The 13,747-nt window shown below is 28.7% G+C and overlaps 1 long non-coding RNA gene across 1 annotated transcript; it reads right to left on the reverse strand.

Annotated features, from left to right (window-relative positions):
- Window positions 1-4,123: 4,123 nt before the first annotated feature.
- On the reverse strand, window positions 4,124-9,948 carry LOC136092226 (uncharacterized). The gene is made up of 3 exons (XR_010644279.1): window positions 9,784-9,948; window positions 5,321-6,707; window positions 4,124-5,065 (listed from the first exon to the last, which is right to left on the reverse strand). It is a non-coding gene; the product is annotated as an uncharacterized LOC136092226 (long non-coding RNA).
- Window positions 9,949-13,747: the final 3,799 nt, after the last annotated feature.

Here is a 13,747-nt window from a genome sequence, read left to right on the forward strand (position 1 = left end):
TTATTGACAAATTAATAGAAAACTATTTCTCCTTTCAGGCTGATAACATTCTCGTTGCGACACGCTCCTAAAATCATTTACTGAACGCTCTCTTGCATGTTTGGTGGATTATCAAATTTGGCCATATAATAAGTAAAATATTTTTTGAAATAGCGTCACTTTTGGCATAGTGCGATGAAGCCAGGTAAGGCCAGGTAAGTATTTGTAAAGCCAAGTAAGTATTTGTCGTCATCATGATATTCTTTGATAAAAGGTACTACTAAATTTTTGATGTTCCAAGTAAAAATTTTAATTAAAGCGAGACCGTTGAAGACAAAAGCTTTTTATCAAAAATGCGCAACCACAAAAGATTTTTTTTTTTTAATTTTGCAGTTTTTTCATATTTTACCAGGGCAGGAGTTCAACGTTGCATTGAGTTTGTTCGTTGCTTGAGCAAAAATTATCATTGTCGTTGATTATGAGCCAAAGTGAAAGAAAATTTATCCTCTATGATGGTTATGGTTATTAAGGTGCTCCCGGAATTCCGTAAGGTCACAGAGCACCGCGGAAAAGCATTTAACGAGGAAGTTCACGCTTTGTTCATAACCACAAAATCCTCCTTAGTAACCATAAAAATTTACGATGCTATAATTTTGACGTTATTTTCTTAGAAATATGTAACTTTTTTATAGAGCGTTATAAATAGAGAGAGAGATAGTATTAGATTTGCAACATAATAGATATCAAAAAACGAGAAAACTTAAGGGTCTTTTTTTAACCTTCAAACTTTTCACGGATTTTTATTGAATAACTGCTAACTAAAGTAATTTTATTACGAAATCATATATCTTTAGTAATTATAATAGCATTATATATCTTTAATTAATTTAAGTTATTATTTTTACTTATTAAGTATTTAAGTTAAGTATTTAAGTTATTTTTGCTTTTTTGAAAACACTTATCACATCGTTATGGCTACCTGTTTAGTATATCTATCGCCTTCAAATATTTTTGAAACAAAGTTTAGTGTGACATTTGATAAATTTCACAAAAGGTTTATGAAGATAATTCTGAGAAAATATCAGTTATGTACTTTAATAAAGTATGGCGTCCAATAGATGACGAAAACGATTATAAAGAAGCAACATTAATTATCAACTGCAAAACTATGTTGATGGTTAACATCTTTGTTTTAGTCTCCATCGATCCCAGCAAGAGACCTTTTCCTGCAAAAAAGTTTAGTGATTTGTTTTTTCAATCAGACTTAGGCATCGATGAAATATTCATTAATAAACTTGAGGGTATCATCGAAGAATACGCAACCTCGTGTAAGTCTGTTAAAACTAGTATCAAACCATTCCTTGTAAACTTTGGTAAATAAAAATACACGAATTAACAAATGATAATATTCTAGAAAATTCTTTTTCAATTTTCCTTTGCAAAACGAAAGGTTGTTCGATATTTGGAATGGAAAGCCTACCTCAAACAACTTGTATAAAAAAATCAATGAAAATGTAGCTAACAATGAATTTGAAAAAAAAATTGACGTTATGCTAACAAGCTTAACCTATCTCAGACGGTTATTGCAACCAGAAAACTGTTATTCTGAATCAGTCAGAAGACTCATAACAAATATTTTATTGTTTCCGGCTTTTCAATGTAATGATAGGTTTAACTTTTCGCTTAATACTGAGTTTAATATAACGGATGAGTCCAGCACCAGCAGAAGAACTGGTAACGGATCGTTTGATTATTTTTTACTCGGAAGGAAGCAACACTAAGTAACCTAAATTTTTGATCAATCAAATGAAAACCTTCTAACTGATGATATAGAAGAAACTGAAGTAATACCAGAGCCAACCGTTATTGAAGCCAAAATGGATATAGACGTGAAGGACTTACCTAAAGCATTAGCTCAATGATAGCACAAATGTTTGACGCTTATCATGTGGTTCCATCTCATAAGAGATTCCATGACGGTATACAAAGCCAATACAAATCTGCGCATCACAGCGTTAGAGGAATCTTATCGACGAAACATCATTTTATGTTTTTGTTCCTCAGTGAAGGAAAAAATATCCATGATTTACCTACTCTTAATTTTTATAGTAAACACTCTATAAACATCTTAACGAAAAAAAGTAGTCGTAGCAGTGGGCTTGATCAAAATGAAGAGATAAAAAAACCCGAAGTAGAGCATTTTTTGCGAGTATTGAATTGCTTTGCAATGTATGATTATGAATGATTTGTCACTTTATTATGAGGAACAAAGGCAAGGAATAATTTGTCACTTTATTATGAGGAACAAAGGCACTTTTCTCTTTATAAGTATATAATAGTTATAAGAAAAACAGGCAGGAAATTAGATTGCGAAAATGTGGCTAGAGCAAACAAAATCTAGTTTCTTACGTTTTTTGTTTATAACAACTTTTTAAGAATAAAAAGAGAGGATCAAAAGTTTTCTAATTTAAAACAAAACTTCAACATTGATTTAAAATTTTTTTTAGTTTCAGGGTAAAACCTCTAATTCCCGGCCACTTAATTTTAAACTGCGTCATATATTACCGCGAATGGCTAAAGTTCATGAAAAATATTTCTAAACTCATAAAAAAATTCTAAAGATACAATTTATGACAAGTTTGGTAATTTTTGTCAATAATTAACAAGTTTTAGCACCAATGCAACGAGGCGTAAAAAACACCAATTCATGGCCGGAGATCCGAACATGGCCACATGGCGAACTTATTATAGGCCATTACATTTTAAGAATGGGATTAAAAAGTTCTGATTTTTTAACATAGTGAAAATATTTTAAAATTTAAATAAAAAACAAAATAAACTTATAGTCGCGAGCTTAAAAAACGAACAGCTTTGCATAAAATTTTACTTCTATAAATTTAATTCTTTTTTTAACAGCTAAACAAGCAATAGATGTGAAAATTTGTGAAGCAATAGATTTTGAAATGCTTTACAACACTTTAATGCTTTCAAATTAGCTAACGTCGTTAAATAAAAACACATACTTGCTATATTTAACATGCAATTGCTATGATATATTATTTTAGCATGAAAGTAAAAAAAACAGAATAAATAATAAACAAAATAAAAACTCGATTCAACTTTATAATCGAAACAAAATTTTTATTCTAAGGAGTCGTCCATAAATTACGTCACCCAGTATTTTACAATTTTGGACCCCTCCCCCCACTCTCCCGTCTCAGATCGTAATGCTTAAGTGCTCCCCTCCCACCCTCCGAAATTACGCAATAAAATTTAAACACACCCTCCCTCACCCCAATACAATTTTTTTTAAATGTTTTATATATTATAATAACTAAAATTTACTTCGCAGTTTTTTATTAATTGTTACAGTTTAAAATCAACGTTATTATTCGTACGAGTGTACAAACTATTATTTTTAAGTGAGTACAAGTTTTGAATTAATAATAAAAAAACTTTTCAACGCGCAAAAAATTAAAAATAAACATTTTTTATTATTCGTCAAATGAGTCTCTTGGGCAGATCAACGGCTGAGGAGCAAGATGTGCAGAACTTTTATTTTGTTTTGTTTAATTTGAAATGTTGCCAAATAAATATCCCTAACAGTTTTTTAATTTTGAAGTTTTACGCCCACCAACCTTTTATGATACATTAATAACTGTGAATAAACTACATACGCACAATTTTGGGAGTGTTCAGCATATATTTAGAGCCCCTTTATTTATAATGGGTTGTTAATAAATTATGTTACGAAGGAGGGCACTTATTACTAAAAAATTACGACATTGTGACGGGAAGGGGAGGTAGTCAAAACGCTCAAATATTGCGTGACGCAATTTGGGGACAACGCCTAAAAAATTTAGGAAATCGTCACAAAAATACTCCTTTCATCCCCCCCCCCCCCCCCAACCATCTAAACTGTAAATATTTTTATTTATAACTTTGATTTCAAAGAACCTTATTAAATAAAAACATTTTTTGATCAAAATGTAGCCAAACATTTTAATCACTTTTTAAATAATAGCGCGCAAACTTAGTTTTTGCATTTTCAAAGAAACAGTGAGCATACTTACTTCCCTTTGTTTTAATACTTTCAAAGCGATTTTAAATATAATTATAAAAACAAAATTAAGAAAAAAACAACTTATCACAAACTAAATTTATCTAATTCATCTTGGAACTTACCATATATATAATATATTATTCAGCATTAGTTCAAGGTGAGCAGAAGTGTTTATCCATTGTGTGAAGTGACAAGGAAAGAATTTTTTCTAAATCTTCTTTGGTATGAGTTGAACATTAGATAGATCTAATTTGTTTTCCTCAAACAAAGTTATTGCCGTAAGCTCAGTTTGACGACGAGCAGCCAAACAAGTAGGTACTTGCCTGATTATGTCAGAAGCAATATCAATTGGTGATTTTGTATTTAAATAACAGTAACGTGTTTCTTCAACAACACATTGGATGCGAAATACATTGAACATGCAACATCGACTCTTAAGAAGAGAATGCACAAATAGACAAAGATCATAAGATCATAAGGTAAAACTCTATAAACCGTTGTTAGGTGAGACATAATATCATCTAACTTTAAGGTTTTTCCAACAAAAAGGGACGGAAACTTGTAGTTTTCATGGCATAATGTGTTTGGAACTTGAAGTTGTCCCTCTGGGAGTTGTGATAGCGGTATCAATGGTGGAAAAAAACGATCAGATATGGCTGTAAAATATGGTTCTCTTGCTTGTTTACAGCAATTCCGATTTTCACAATTAACTAAGGCTTGTTTGCACATGGCGGGCATACCAGAAGCTACAACATGAAAATTAAATAAATAAAAACTTATATTACCCTGGCTTTGTCGTCCTGACTGAGAAAAAAACTTCTTTTGGACCAAGGAGTGATGATATCTCTTCAAGACGCCTGTTTCTGTAGAGAATTTCTCATCAATATGTTTGGTATGTTTATCATATTGGGATCTAATTAACTTAACTGGGACAGTTTTTATATGCCTCTTCCCTTCTTGAGTTGCGCTGTTTCTTGGATTCAATCGAAGATAAGCACCGCTTCTACTAACTTGAAAACGGAGCTGGAAAATAAAAATTAATTTCCCTAAATCCGATTAATTAAATAGTGTGTTTATTTTTCTATAAATTCATCAAATGTAAATTAAATAGCTACTTGACAAAAAAACTTAAATTGATTAAAAAAAGAAACAACTTCTACAACAAAAGTTTTATAAATAATCAACTAAATGAGATAATTTGCTTAGCATACTAGAGTACTATATAGTCAAAGTATTTACTTTTTCACGGTAGTCCTAATTCTCAAAACTAAAGATTACCTCTTTCAAAGTTTCAGTCAGTTTACTTAACGTTTTTGTACTTCTAACAACAGCACCTTTTTTTTTTCATGAGCTGCTGACCCGTAAAGAGCAATGTCACAAATAGTTTTTGTAAATCCGGTTGTTCTTCTTCAATTTGTGGACACCCACTTGTCATTTGAAGGTGGAGAATCTATTTTGCTGATGGAGTCGATTCGCATAGCTTTTTTAAGGCTTCCCTCCTATTACTTCTGAACTTCTGGTTTCTCAACATTGAATCTTTTTCTTCTTGAAAATCTCTTTTCTTCTTGTTCTTTTCTAGTTCTTTTTTTTTTCATCTTCTTGCGCAGATGTTAACTGTCCGCATTCTTTTCTCTTCATCAACCCAATCAAATCTCCGTTGATCAAGTTAATTTCTTGTTTCAGTAAATCTTGAACTTTTCTCTCTGTTTTAGCACATCGCACAATTAAATCTGAAGTACTTGATTTGGTTACTTGAGATGGTTCTGCTACAAAATCAATTTCATCAGAGGCTACGTGGAAAAAAGTTTTTGATTTATCAATTTCAACAAGATTTAATTTGTTTTCTTTGTCATGAGAAATTATGGATTTTGTTGAGGCTAAAGACCAGTAATTAACTTTCCTTTTACTTTGATTGCTTTTGTTGAGTATGTGTTTAATAATTCTTTTACTCTTTCAGGAAGTTTTAAACCATGTAAGAACAAGTCACTATTTTCTCTTCAGCTGTTTGTCGGATCTTTAATTTACTGCTGATGTCAGGATTTTTGGCACAAATTTCCGCCAAAGTTTCTTTTTACTTTTTTTGAAATATCTTTTGCTTTTCTTGTTCATATTTTTTTCTTTTGAATTTTTTTTGAAGCTCATCAACTTTAGATTTCTTTTCTTTTAGTTCCTTTTCCTGATCTGAACTTATAACACCACATTCTTTTCGTTTATACAAGCCAATCAAATCGCTCTTGAAGATGCTAATCTGACTCTGTAATTCATCTTAGGCTTTTGCTTTGTATTTTACAGATTTTTCATTACAAGTAGTACTAGATGGACCAGCTTCAAAATCAATTTCTATGTGGTCTTGTTGAATGCTTTGTGTTTGTTGTTTCACAACTTGTAATATTTTTACATTTGTTACTACTTTTTTAGGAAGGACACTTCCAGTCTTCATTGAATGACCTGCCCAAAAGGTCAACAATTTTGTCTTATTTCTCTATGCTAAGGCGGAATAACTATTCAACAACAAATCTATTTTTTTGGCAAATCGTCCTCTTTTTTCAATTTATTCCGAATTTCAGTAACCTCTCTTTGACAGTCTTGCTTACGCTTGTTGGGAAATGCCTTTATATATGCTTTATACAACGACTTGTGAAAGTTTGGTTTGTCCATTGTAAATCTAAAAAAATATAATTATTCAAAAATTGATTTTGATTTGATTTAATTTATATCTAAATCAATTAGTAATAAATTTGTTATTTAACACAAAAAAACATATAGACCTAGGCCTGTTTAACAATTATTTAATGGTTCTGAACATTCTAGACATGTAATGTATTAATAAGATATTAAATAAGTCCTAGATAAGACTGTCGAAAATCGTAAAAATGCTTGCCCATGTACCCGTCAAACGAATGGGCGGTTATCGGCGAAAAATAAACTTTATATAAAAGTTGTACCTGGAAAAAAAAACCATATATATCAAATGGGTAGTTTTTTTTTTTTTTTTTAGTTACAACTTTTATATAAAATTTATTTTTTCCCAAATTTTCATTAACATTAACAGTCGACATGTTAGTTTTTCTCAACCGTAATCGGGACTTAGATTTTAATGATGTTATTGATTTAAAATTGTTCTTCTTTACTTATATCAAAACTTTATTTTGTTTTAAGTTTTCTTATTCACAAGTCCCAAATACGGTTGAGAAAAACTAACATGTCTACTGGTAATGTTAATGAAAATGTGTTTGTTTGATTTTTCGAAAAATAAAATACCGTTTTAAGAAGAATTTTAAACCTTTGATATATAATTTGCATAAACTGAAACTTAGATTTCTTTAAATGACCTTTCAGATAAATATGTTTTCCATCTTCCAGGTCTTAAGAGAAATTGTCGAAGAGACTAGCTAATAAACGAGTTGGAGGAGTTCTGATTTATGTAAAGAAAAACATTGTAGTTAACGTAAAGAATAATAAGTGGGTTTCAAAACTTTCAGAACGTTGTTCGATGTTTTCAGAAATTCTTATTATGATATAAAGAAATTGTAACTATTGGAAAGATCTTCAAAATCTTCTTTCACATTATGTAAAGAAACTACGCTACAAACGCAGCCTAATTTTTTGTTTTGGGAGTAATAGAAATATAAAAATAAAAAATTTTTGACGTCAACTTTACTTGACCTCCCCCCTCCCCTTATCAACAAATGTCAAAAAAGTTCATACCCCCTCCCCCCTATTTTGTAGACGTAATTATTGGACAGCCCCTATATATATATATATATATATATATATATATATATATATATATATATATATATATATATATATATATATATATATATATATATATATATATATATATATATATATATATATATATAAATATATGTATATATATATATATGTATATATATATATGTATATATATATATATATATATATATATATATATATATATATATATATATATATATATATATATATATATGTATTAGGGTGGAGTGAATTTTAGTTTTTTTTACAGTTCGTTTAGCCTGGGTGTGCAAAAGTTGTCTATTCATTTCAGAAATACTCTGGAAAAATATCAATGCTCTAGGAAATTATCTTGAGTTTCCTCAAGACTTTTAAAATTTTAATGGGTCCCTAATATTATGTAAAAAAAATTTTTTCAAAAGTATGTCATGTTGGGTCTCAAAAGAAGCAAAATTTTATAAAAATTTCAAAAATAACAAGTTTTTATAAAAAAAATTATTATTTAAGATTTTTTTGAAATTATGATTAAAAAAAATAAACTTTTTTCATTTTTAGTTTAAAAGGTCATTTTTTCTGCAATTAACTATAAAATAACAATTTTATTTTCAAAATAATCATTATTTTTGAAATTTTTATAAAATTTTGCTTCTTTTGATATATATATATATATATATATATATATATATATATATATATATATATATATATATATATATATATACATATATAAACTTGAAATATGATATTTAACCAAATAAATTCGAAAATAGTCAGAAAAGTGAAACAAATAGAAAATCCAGTAAATCTTTTTTTTCAAAATGTTTTTATTAAAAACAATATAATTACCAAAAAAAATTACTAATACAAAATATTTTTTCATATATTAAAGCTATTAGCACTAGAGGCTTTTCAAATAATCATCAGTAATGCTGTTTTTAGTATTATTGCAAGATATTTGTATTAAAAACAAAAATAATTTAATTTACATATTGTCAAGAAACCCGATAGTAAATCTCACAGGTAGACCAACTATTGCTGGAATAAATTCACCTAGAAGAGACTAAGCTTTTATCAATAATCCTACCTCAGTATTTTTCTAACCATGAAGTAGATGATATAAAGAAATTTTATTTTAGATATATTGATGACGGTTTTATAATTTGGCCAAAACATCTTAACATCAGAAAATTTGAAAATTCTTTAACTGAATTAAATAACTCTATTGGATTTACAATAGATTTTGGCAAGGAATTTATAAAAAATGAGAGCACCTATAGCGTAATTGACTTTTTAGACATTGCAATAATTCTTGAAAATTATAATAAAATTCAAACAGACTTTACTATAAAGAAACACACACGACTACTTAAACTATAACAGTCATCATCCATTTCAAATTAAAAAGAATATTCCTTATAATTTAGCTAAAAAATAATTGTTTTTACATGTTTATGAAATCTAAAAATTACGCCTAATAGAACTAAAGTCATGGTTAAAAGATTGCGAATACCCTGATGAAATTATAAAAAAAGCATTCCATAATACAAAACTACAAGGACCAACACTAAAAAAGGAATCTAAAAAAATATTTGCTTAAGTGACAACATTCTATCGTAATCTAAATTGCCAACTTTTTATAACAGAAGCTAACCTTTTGATCAAAGTATCTTATAATGAAAGAATTCAAAATGTTTTTTCTAATATTCACTCGGTATTAGCTTTTAAACAACCTCCTAACTTACTAAGAAGACTTACTTCTTCAAATATTGAAGTAACTAGTAAGAAGATTGGCATATTCAAATGCAAAGATATTCGGTGCAAAATTTGCAAACTATACCTTCAAGAAGTAGAGAAGATTAAAACATCTAACGGTGCTGTTTGGAAAGTGAAAAGCCACATCACATGCAACAGCAAAAATGTAATTTATTACCTAAAATGTTTAACATGCAAAAAACAAACATATACTGGTAAAACTAATAATTTAAGATTACGTATAAACGGACATATTTCCAGTTGCAGAACTGGCTTATCAACTGATCGATTTGACAACCATGCCATACTTGTCAACGTGCCCACAAAAGTGTAATTGAACCTTTTTTCCAACTTTTCGTCTTTCTTGAGCTTAACAATGAAAGTTTTTTGTTATCTTATGAAAAGCATTTGCACAAACAAAAACATAATACATTTCCTGTCTATAATTACAATTTAATCCTTCACAATCAATAATTACCCTTAGCAACAATATGTAAATTAAATTATTTTTGTTTTTAATACAAATATCTTGCAATAATACTAAAAACAGCATTACTGATGATTATTTGAAAAGCCTCTAGTGCTAATAGCTTTAATATATGAAAAAATATTTTGTATTAGTAATTTTTTTTGGTAATTATATTGTTTTTAATAAAAACATTTTGAGAAAAAAGATTTACTGGATTTTCTATTTGTTTCAATTTTCTGACTATTTTTGAATTTATTTGGTTAAATATCATATTTCAAGTTTATATATGTATATATATATATATATATATATATATATATATATATATATATATATATATATATATATATATATATACATATATATATATATATATATATATATACATATATATATATATATATATATATATATATATATATATATATATATATATATATATATATATATATATATATATATATATATATATATATATTTGAATGTTAATATCGATAAATACAAATTTCGCTCGATACTAAGTTTATTTTATAAAATAAATTTTCGCTGGATTGTTGTGACCAGCGTCTTCAGCCTAAAAGTTTTTTTTTTGTTTATTTTTAAAACGACAGTTCTATTTTATGTCAATGGGATGTTTTCATCTTTTTCTGACTGAAGTGCGCCATAAATGGTGTTCAAAATTTTGTTGACACGTATTGTCCCTCATCTAAGTTGATACCGTTTTGTTGAGGGGCACATTGGTGGTACTGTGTTTTAAGTTCCTGACGAGTTTTCCTATCAAACTTTTTAGCATCAACTTTTAGAGTTCTGTAACTGTCCCAGTTAATTTGTTGAGTACAATGTCTCATTTGTGTGGCTAATGCAGATTGTTCAGTTTTATTTTCTATTGTTCTGTTTTGTGTTGCTGCATGCGTGTTTTTTTGTTTCACCTATATACTTTTTGCTACAATGACATTTAATAAGGTAGACTCCTGGGTAACTGTTCATTTGTAGTTTGGATTTATTTCTTGATGTTAATATTGCCTCTAGGTTCAGGCTTGATTTAAAAATCGTTTTACATCCTGCCTTTCAAAACACCTTACGTAATTTGGGAGACAATATTGGTACCCGAGGTAATGAACTCGTTGGATACGTACTGGTAATGTTTTCAATGTTTTAAGTTGTCACTAGTTATTTTTTGTTCTTTCGTTTTATTTCTTTTATGATTTTTATGAGATTGGACTGTTTGTAGCCATTTTCGACAAATACTTGAATAAGGAATTTTAGTTCATTTTCTATATGTTTCTGACTGCATACATTAAATGCTCTATGTACAAAACCCTTGAATATTTCATTTAAAATTTGTGGGTCATGGTTTGATATTGCCTTAACTTGAATGTTAGTAATTGCATTTTTTCTGTGTATTTTAAATTCATATTTACCATTTTTGTTATTTATTATGCATATGTCTAGAAAATTTCAAATTCGAAAGTATATTGTATTTTTGGATGCTGTTTATAAAGTATTGTCTTAAATTTATATATATATATATATATATATATATATATATATATATATATATATATATATATATGTATATATATATATATATATATATATATATATATATATATATATATATATATATATATATATATATATATATATATATTTGGGGTATGACTAAAATGCAAATTTCATTTCATAGAAATGGCATGGCGGCAACTTTTACTTGTATTAACACAAAATATTATCACTTTTTTCCAAATCGAAAAAAAATTCCCCCACCTGTCCAAATAAAGATTTTTCAAAAAAACGCAAACATTGAAGAAAACGCTACTTTGTCGTATGCAAATAAACAAATTGACTTGTGTAAACAAGATTCATCTTTATTTTTATTTTTATTAAATGTCCCAAGAAGTCTTAACGGTCTTATCACTGGGCACCGCAGAAGTGTATTTAACCAGAAAGTTCACGCCTCCTTCCTTACCATGACGCGAAAATATGTCGTTTCGAATCTGGATCTCTTGCTTATAAAGCAAGCGCTCTAACTACTGCGCCACGGCCGCACTAAACTTACAAAACTTACAAAAACATAAACAGCGAAACCAGCAATCTAGTTTTTTTCTGAAATCAATGGTATCAACGGTTCAAGTATATTTATTATTGAAAAAAATTTTCGATAGGTATTTGTTAGTTATAACTAATTATTCTTCATTTTATTTATAATTTAATAACAATATTCATCATTTTGCTTATAATTTAATTTATTGTTTTAGATATGGCATATAGTAAAGCTTCATAATCTGCTATTAAAAACACATCTGTGTGGTCCAAAAATTTAATACATTTTGAAAAGGCATTCAAACAACGGAAAAAAATTCAAATAGTTGAGAAAAATTTTCTATAAATTGCAAATACCTTCTAATGGAGATATTGGACATATAACGACAAAAAAGTCCCAAAAGTGTCAATTCATCCATCGAAACAACAAGCTCTATTACCAGGTTTGTCCTGGAAACCATCAACATCATGTGCTGTCTTCTCAGATTCTACTGAATCATCAAGCACGTCATCCAGTGAAGAAGATTTTGACTATAATACTACAATTTGGTAGTAAAGATGAACTTATCAACTAAAAAAGCATCTGAAGTTATAGATATTCTAAAAAAAGACTGTTACACAGTATCGACGCCTTCTCAATCTGGTGTGTACGCTTTATATAAGTTCTCTTCTCAATCTGGTGTGTACGCTTTATATAAAGAGGCAAAAATTTTATCCAAACATTTCAAATTTTCCCTTCGTTATTATGAGTGGTGTTTGCATTTTGATAGTTAACATTGGAGGCATTGGAGGCGATTAAGAGTATTATATGTGATACAACGAACACACATACGGGTTACAAAAATGTTATTGCTGTGAAAATCCAAAATTATTGCATGCAATAGTACGGAATCAGTCCCCAGTACATTGGATGTCATCATCACATTTTAGACAGAGCTTTACGGCTTGCAATGGATGCAGTACTTATGAGTCCAAATTACTCTCTAAATATTTTGTACCCGTTCATTTTATAAATAACCACAAATAATAAAGATTTAAAAAAAAAATTTTTCTCAAAGACCGGAATTACCAGACGTAAATTCGGGGTGGCGTGATGATATGAAATTTTTGTATCACATGTCACAAGCGTTCATATGTTATGAAAAGAATCATGAATTCCACAATGTTCATTTTCAAAAAGAACCAGCAATGAGTAATGCTCAATGGAATTCCCGTACAACTAATACACTCCTAGCCTTTATACTGCTCCCTTTGACGTTTAGTGATCAGTTCACAGAGTTATGCAGCTTTATTGCAACGCTCTGAAGTGTGGTATGGTTCTCAGGACAACATGACTGGAAATCAGCAATGGAATATTTGAGATCAAGATTACAGCCGTATTCAAAAGCCTTAAAGTGCTTTAATAAACATTGGAAGCTAGAAAATTCTCCCATATTTAGCATAGAAAGATGCAATTTAGCATAGATGTAATTTAGCATAGATGCAATTTAGCATAGATATAATTTAGCATAGAAAGATGCAATTTAGCATTTAGCATAGAAAGATGCAATCGTAGTGCTGAGAGAGCTATTCATCGGATGCAAGACCTTCTTTCTATGTGACTGCTGCCAAACTGACCAACCGGTTTTTACTTTCTAATAATGATCGTGATTGAAAGAAAATTGAATCAGCATAAAAGAAAAACAACATTCCAATACAACGAT

The sequence above is a fragment of the Hydra vulgaris genome, chromosome 15 (genome assembly GCF_038396675.1).
Source record: "Hydra vulgaris chromosome 15, alternate assembly HydraT2T_AEP".
Taxonomy (NCBI): Eukaryota; Metazoa; Cnidaria; class Hydrozoa; order Anthoathecata; family Hydridae; genus Hydra; species Hydra vulgaris.